This window comes from Bradysia coprophila, chromosome IV (assembly GCF_014529535.1).
Source record: "Bradysia coprophila strain Holo2 chromosome IV, BU_Bcop_v1, whole genome shotgun sequence".
Taxonomy (NCBI): domain Eukaryota; kingdom Metazoa; phylum Arthropoda; class Insecta; order Diptera; family Sciaridae; genus Bradysia; species Bradysia coprophila.
The window spans coordinates 8,317,663-8,325,657 of record NC_050738.1 but is presented as its reverse complement, the minus strand read 5'-3'; the positions used below and the strand labels follow the sequence as shown (position 1 = coordinate 8,325,657).

The 7,995-nt window shown below is 32.3% G+C and overlaps 1 long non-coding RNA gene across 1 annotated transcript; it reads right to left on the bottom strand.

Moving 5' to 3' along the window:
• Nucleotides 1-363: 363 nt before the first annotated feature.
• Nucleotides 364-1,482, bottom strand: LOC119066878. The gene is made up of 3 exons (XR_005085821.1): nt 1,422-1,482; nt 887-1,035; nt 364-811 (listed from the first exon to the last, which is right to left on the bottom strand). It is a non-coding gene; the product is annotated as an uncharacterized LOC119066878 (long non-coding RNA).
• Between the last annotated feature and the right edge of the window lie 6,513 nt (nt 1,483-7,995).

Below are 7,995 nucleotides of genomic sequence, written 5' to 3'. Positions count from 1 at the left end.
TAGTCTGATCGGTGAAACGAAAATAAACTGTGTGGTTCGTCGTGTTGTTTGCGAAGTTTACACACATAAGTCAGTCCTGTAAACAAGCAACAATATGTTTGTTTGGTGGGATATAAAGTGCGAAAGAGAGGCGGTAGATTTAAAAAAAATCGTTTTGAATGAAACGATTTTATTTAAATGCCTGAAGTTTCCGATAAAATAAATTAGTACTAAGACAACCACTTTCGAGAGCTTTAAAGTGACATCAGGGATCCCTATTTATACAGACCAAAAAAGTGCATTTCACTTCGACTGTGTTACATAGTCAATATAACTACGTTTTCTGTTTATAGCTGATATGATAACAAAAAAAGACACATTTTTCATTTGTGGCCCTATTTTCATGTGTATTTCAGCTGCGTGAACATTTTTATCCTCGAAATATTGTACACAAAAGAACGAGGTTTGTACGGCATTATGCATTCAAAAAACGAAACGTCTATTGTATACAGTTCAATTTTGGGAGTTTTTTTTATCAAAATAAAAATTTTTCTCTGCCTCCACCTGAAAGCTATACAACTCTAGACACATAGCAATCATATTCCCTTTCTTTCCGTTGGTAAAAAAAACCGAGTACTTTTGATAATGGATTAGCCTTGCGGGCGTGTATTTATTGTAAACAGGTTGAGAATCATTGACACAATTGACACAATTGACACAATGAACCGATTTGGACAAGTCATCGAAATTTATGTTGTTATTTTCGTACTAATTTTCATTTTATTTTTCTAGAGATGTTGTACACAGATATTGTTTGTACACTGATTTAATGCTGAAAAATAAATATATTAAACTTTTACAACCGCTTTAAACTATTATAATGAAAGAGATTGAAAAAAAAACGTACAAAATCGTACACTTGTAAATTAACTGGCATTTGTTTTGCATTTGTACGTTATAATCTTATTGATTTTATTAATCCTCCGATAACAAGGCAGGAAAAAAAAAGATGATGAAAAACGTAACAGGTATAAACGGTATAAGCCTCAATATAAACTACAAAGTAAAAAAAAATCAGGGCGCTGCAGGTTATTATTTAAGAATGTATTTGTTCAACGAGAAATGGGGTGTTATAAGAGTAATACAATCGATCCTACATCAATTGTTCTGATTTAAAGTAATCATCTCATCCCACAATACCTTTGTAAAGATTAAAATTGAATAGAAACTGGGAAGATAATACGACTTTGTTGCGTATTATTACGTGATATATTATGTGACCCTTAAACATTATTATTAATTAAAAATGTGTAATGCCTCTAACCCAGTCGGATTACCTAGAAAATTAATTTCGTAGTACACGCATTTTACATGGTTATGAAGCATCCGAACTTATTACTCTTGGGTATTAAATAGTAGCTAATGGAAGCTTAATTTCTTACCTCAGTTACTTATCTTTTTATCACTTTTCAGCGTTTCTCTTTACATTGTGTTATATTCAGCTGTAATCTGGAATTATTTATAAGTCACGATTTTATTTCTACATTTCAATACAATGCCATACACCAAAGAGTATTTTACAAATACGTGCGGAGAAGAATATTTAATTTTATTTTTCTGTATGTTTGTATGGGACTCATACTATGAGTTACATTGGGTTATATATAAAATGCAATAAACCTACCGATTGCATTAAATTATGAAGTAGCAGCGAAACTAAAATGCGTTTGATCTTGTGTATGTGTTGCACAAAATGTTGTATTAGTAGGGTGTAGCGGATTTTAGGAAATTTTTCCTCTCGTGTCTAGCATTTCCTCGGCGATTTTTTTTTACAAGCCAATGTCAAGCATATCGGGATAAATTTGTTGAATCTTGAATCTATTTCTTCTTTTGTCCAAAACATCGCCTAGGGTATGTTAGAAAATCTTTTACTTCAATGGTCTTAACGAACTATTTACTAAAAAGGACACATTTGTGGAGACCTTCGCTTATTTTGGTCGTTGCAGTCCATAACAGATGATTGGCTCTTTCTGAAATTGAGATTGGCGTGGCGTAGAGAAAAATTTGAGGGTCATATTTTTCCAAATTTTAATTGCTATAATAGGGGTAAACCATTATGGTTCGTAAAGTTCGTAAGTATGGCAATTTCGTGAACTCTTGACCTTTATCCCATATTTTATGTCAAAAGTCTACGAAATACCCATGCTCACGAACTCTACGAACCATATGGTTTACCCCTAAATGTTTAACTTGCTAATAAGAATAATAAATCAATGCTGAAGAAATCATGATCAAATTAAATTTTTAGAAGAAAAAAATTCCGCTACACCCTATTGCATCAGTACCTACATTTAATTTGTCTTTCGCGTTCTGCCTGCGCTCGTTTCTAGTTTGAACCTAACATTACACTTATAATGCCAAGATGTTATGATAAACTTTAGCTTTATAATTATATTTGCATTCACTTTTCTTGCATTCATTTATTCGCCAATGAGCACACATATGCAAAAAAATAATTGTATTAGTAAACAAGTTTCTGTAAAGCTTTGTAAATATGAAATTGCTGAAGTTTAGTAGACTACGTGACGCTAATGATCAGAATATAGAAAAAGAACTTTGCCAAAAATTGTTTTATTTTGTTGACTTACGTAATTTTCATAACAAGTCAGGCATAATTGACAGCTGGCACTGTTACAATAAAGTATTTTAATTATGAGGAAAAAAACACAAATATGAAAATAATTTGGGAAAAAATGTCTAATTTAGAGGAAGTCAACAGCAGTTAAATTACCCATGAAGTAGAAAGAAATGCAAATGTATAAAATACCCGAATGAACGCCGACAATTTTCAAGTGTGCTGTATATAGAGGAGATATTCATAAATATGACTTCCACAAAAAATAAATCAAATCTCTTTTATTATCCTCTTTCGCCTCAGAAATCGTACTTGAATGCGGTGTGGTGTTCAAAACCTTTCAAAGCGTGTCCGTTGGCAGAGAGAAAACCCTTTACAAAGTTGTATGGTAGTTTCAAAATTACGTTATATCCGGTGAGTAAAACAAATGAAGTAAATCATTATCTAGCCCATTCATTAACCGTATCTCAGTTCAAAGTCAAAGTGATTAAAGCAAATAATGAGATTCTCAGAAACAAATTAAATTATTTAGATCGAAATTAGCAGTAATTTTAAGTGCTACATGAGTGCTTAACTCTGCGTTTCGTTACAATGAAAGTAGCAAAATTCGAACTTTACTTCCTTATTGAAGCAAACATAAGGAAAATAGTTATTTGTTAACCTTGAGAAGAAAATAGGAAATTTCAACAATATCGAAGTTTTGCTGTCAGAGCGAATCGCTCGAGTTGGAATTTCCTGGTTTCTCATCAAGGTTAACATAACCGTTTGTCCTTTTACTCCACGAAACGAACTCATCATTTTCACACCATTTTCGAAAACAAAAACAAAGCTGACAGTAAGGGAGAGAAAATTTCTAATCTCTACCCAAAATGTCATGAGACAAAACGTCAACAAAACGTAATTTTCTCATGGCCTTGAGAATGGAGAAAATAAGGTTTTTTATGTCTCAAGTATGACAAAAAAAATTTCAGCTAAAATCTTACACAGACTGCGAGCTTAACACTTATAGAATCTGTTACTTCTTTTCATTTTCGTATTTCAGCAAAATTGAAACTGAATCTGGTTCTTCAATAGTATAAACTTGCTTTGTGATATAAAAGAGTACATTTGCAAAGATCCATTGCTCAATTTTTGTTGTAACTGTCGTTAACAGACGAATTTCTCTACTTGGTTTTTATTGAGTGAGCGTGTTATTTGTTAAAATTTTACAAACGCTGATCGTAGTCATCAATAAATATATTTCTGTTGTTGCTTCAACTACTTCCTGGTTTTTGGTACAAAATCTTTTACTTCACTTATTTAAACATACATGTTTCTCACTGCTTATTTTTCTAGTCGTTGTCGACAACAGATGACTAGCAGTTTCTACGAGGTTAACTAATGCTACAATGACATCTTAGAAACTGCTAGTCATCTGTTGTCGACAACGACTAGAAAAATAAGCGGTGAGAAACATGTATGTTTAAATAAGTGAAGTAAAAGATTTTGTACCAAAAACCAGGAAGTATTTGAAGCAACCAAGTAGAGAAATTCGTCTGTTAACGACAGTTACAACAAAAATTGAGCAATGTATCTTTGCTCATTTTAACTGTTGTTTATACTCGCAGTGCACTGTGGACAGCAAGTTTGAATATAATCGACCCGAAATCGACATATATGATGTCTTCACATAGGTACACACTTGTATATTTATCATTTAACTCGCATATTAATACAATAGGGAAAGTACTATAAACAAATATACATACGTTACGTACCAACCAACATTCAATATCCGCATCTGTGTGGCTAACAAGAAGAAGAAGAGACAAAGAAAATTGTTTCCATGAGAAATTTAGAATCAAATAAATTGCATATCAAATGTATTATGTATTTTCCCGATAACGTATCCAACGAATAAGATCCAAGCAATAAACTCTACGAATATTAAAAAGAAGAAGGAACAATAATCTATGCATTGATGTAAGCAAGCTGAAACCATTACCAAACCTTTATTCTGTTAAATAACATCCATAGAACATTAAATGAACCATTCACTAAAAATTGGTTTTTTTCCTCCATTCGCACAACCACATCAAACAAAAAAGAAAATATATTTGATGAAGCCAGCACTTTACTCAATACATACAATGCGAACTCAACTCCCCTCTGATGTTAATGATAGTTAGGTTCGGAAAAATTTATTGTTGAATTGTTGCCACATTTATGCCACAGGAATCTATGCATGTTTGAGTGTGTAGATTGCGATTCCTTTTGTACCACAAAAAAACACACACTCCCTTTGTTTCCACGAAACTCTACTACGTAATTTAACCAATATACTGAATTGAGCCACCAACTTTGGTTCGATTTACTGAATGTCAATTGTGCTTCGGCATTATGACATCATAAAACCTTTAGACGAAAAACACATTGGTGTGATTTCGTACAAGGGGATGTGCAAAAAAATAAAACGTAGTTTTTGCGAAATGTAAGGATTCAGAACAGTGTAAACGAAATTTCAATTAACTTAACCCCAATATGTTACTTTTGCAAACTGTCGTTTCACATACAATAGTCTTAGATTTATCAGCTAAGTCAACAGTGTTGGACAAAAAAAAACGAACAAATGACTAAAGTTTTGTGTAACTTACTTTTCAAAAGTTACTTATGACCATGAACCGCACTTGGATCTTGTTATAAGCTGTACTATCAATATTCTCTCGGTTAAAATAGGATAGACCAGTTGCTTCTTTTCGTTATGTCTTATGTCATGAAAATGGAAATAAATATTTGCCATACTATCCATTAGTCATTTTCAGTACTTTCATGTTCTCTAAATACTTTTTTTTCCACTAAGATGACTTATGAAGTGAAATGTTTTTTTTTCTTAAAATTAAAAGTTCGCGTAATTTGCGAATTATTTTTAGGCAGTTTTTTAAGTATGAGTCAAGTAAAAATTGAGTTAGAATGATGGAAATTTTGGTGAAAAATCTTGTCACATACAGAGGTTTCACTATAGCATTCACTTGGAGTACATTAAGCTTAGAAGAGGTAATAACCATGAAATGATTTTCTTTTTCGAATTTTCCGAGCGCTCGATATGGAATTTCTTTTTCTTTTACGAGGTGTTATATACCGGTTTTCTTCTCGAAACAAAAAACATGAATTCTATTTCTGAAAAGAAAACAAAACTGACAGTTCAAGTGAGAAAAGTTCTATTTTCTTCCCACGGTAGAGAAGTCCTGTACTTCTCTCACTAGAAATGTCATCCGACCAATCGTCAACAAAACGCAATTTCATCGTGGCATATTGAGGAAAGAAAATAAGGTAAATAACACCGCATATACGAAATAGTTATTTGTTCAACGAGGGAAGAAAAGTTGCAAATTGCATTTTGAGGATAGCGATGGCAACAAGTCACTCGAGAAAATTCAATTTCCAACTTTTTCTATAGGTAAACACTTCGTTCTTCACAAGAGAGGCTTACGAAGATTCTGTGCAAAGGAGAAAATGACTATTTTCTCGCCGTTGTTGTGACACTATACACATTAAAAAACATCTATTCATCTGTTGTCGACAACGATGACTGACAAATACAATCGATTAGCTCCGGGCAGCTTTCTCTTATATAAATGAAAAAGTACAGTAAAACTAAAGAAGTAAAAGATTCGATATATAAAACACTAAGCTCAACTTGAAACAGAGTAAGAAACAGATTTAGTCACTGTATATGTTGGTGGATACGCTTTTGCTGTGTATGTTTAAATTTAATGTTACAGACAAATCTACCATCCAAACTCATAAGAGCTTCGGACGTGCAAAATATTATTTGAATAAGCGAAAACAATATTTTTTTCAGAACAACAAAATCTCCTACGGCAGTATTGGGGGCGTTTCCAATTTGAAAAAAATAAATAATTATTTTGAAATTTACCTCGTCATCTTCTCAATCATCTTTTTTATATGTACCTCATCATGTTGTTAATTTTGTTAATTTTCGTATCACAAATATTCTATACCCAGAAAACGTTGAATTAAAATTTTCAAATTTTAACTGAAATCTAATAAAGAAACTTTCCAAATTATGATTTTTCTGGCATTACTATCCCTTTTTCTAGTGACAATATTTTTTTTTCATTGCTCAGTATTTGTCAACTTTAATGTTAGCCTCTTTTAATATTAATCATGGACGAAAAATATAATAATAATTTACATTACAAATGGTGATATTTGCAAACCATTTCCTTTTTGATTGCTGTAAATCGTTTTATTATATTAGAATCGTAAATTTGCATAACTGACTCAATAAAACTCAGCCGTTCGTTTTTTGCATTTGAGTGTTACAATGTTGTAGAAGACAAATTAAATCTCTACATGTGGCGCTCTGTCCTCTGTATCAACTTCAAAATGAAAAATAAAATGAAGAAAGCAAATCTACACTTTAATATACATCGTCGTATAATCCAAGGGATACCAATTTTAAAATGCAAATTTTTATGCAGATTTGTACCGCTTGCAAGCCGAAATATTAAATTCTATGTCTACGGTGAACTGTTTGGCAAATATTTTACTATACGGTCATCTATGGAGCGAAAATAGACAAGAGAAAAATTCAACAGTTTAACAGCCAATCGCAAGTTACTTTTAGAAATGTAAAGAGGAGAAATTTTACACAATTCCTACACAATGGTGAAATCGACTTTCATATACATTTTGCAACCCTAGGGTCGTAAAGTATTTTTCGAAATGCGGGTGAGAAAATGGCCTTTTTCTTCACTCCTATCAAACTTCGGAAGCCCTCGTTGTGAAAAACATTGTGTTTATCTAGGGAAAATGGGGAAAAAGGTTGGAAATTGCATTTTAAAATTACCAAACTTACTATTTGATAATTTTATTGGGTAACAACACCTTCGAAATGCAGTTTCCAACTTTTCTTCCCTCTGTGAACAACTAACAATTTCATTAATGCGGTATAATTTACCTTAATTTATCCCGAATCATGTTGGTCGATTGGTCGAATGACATTTCTAGTGAGAAAAATGTAGCATTTTCTCTCTTGCGGGAAGAAAATACAACGTTTCTCACTTGAACTGTCAATATGTCAACGTTTTCGAAAATGGAACAGTAAATTAATGTTTTGCTTCGCAAATGGAACATATGAAAAACGTTGACTTCATCTCTGGCAGAAACCTTGCTCTTGTTTGTATTTCCTATTTTCTATCCTTCGGCAAACAAATAAATAAGGGCAGACGAGAAAATAGATATTTTCTCATTTCGGAATACAAAGTTCGGATAAAACGTCAGGTGTCTTTTTGAAAAGTGAGTTTTACAATATTTCGCCCCTAGTCACTATAGAATTACTAAGAACTATTACTTAAGGAAAAATCGATGATAATGTA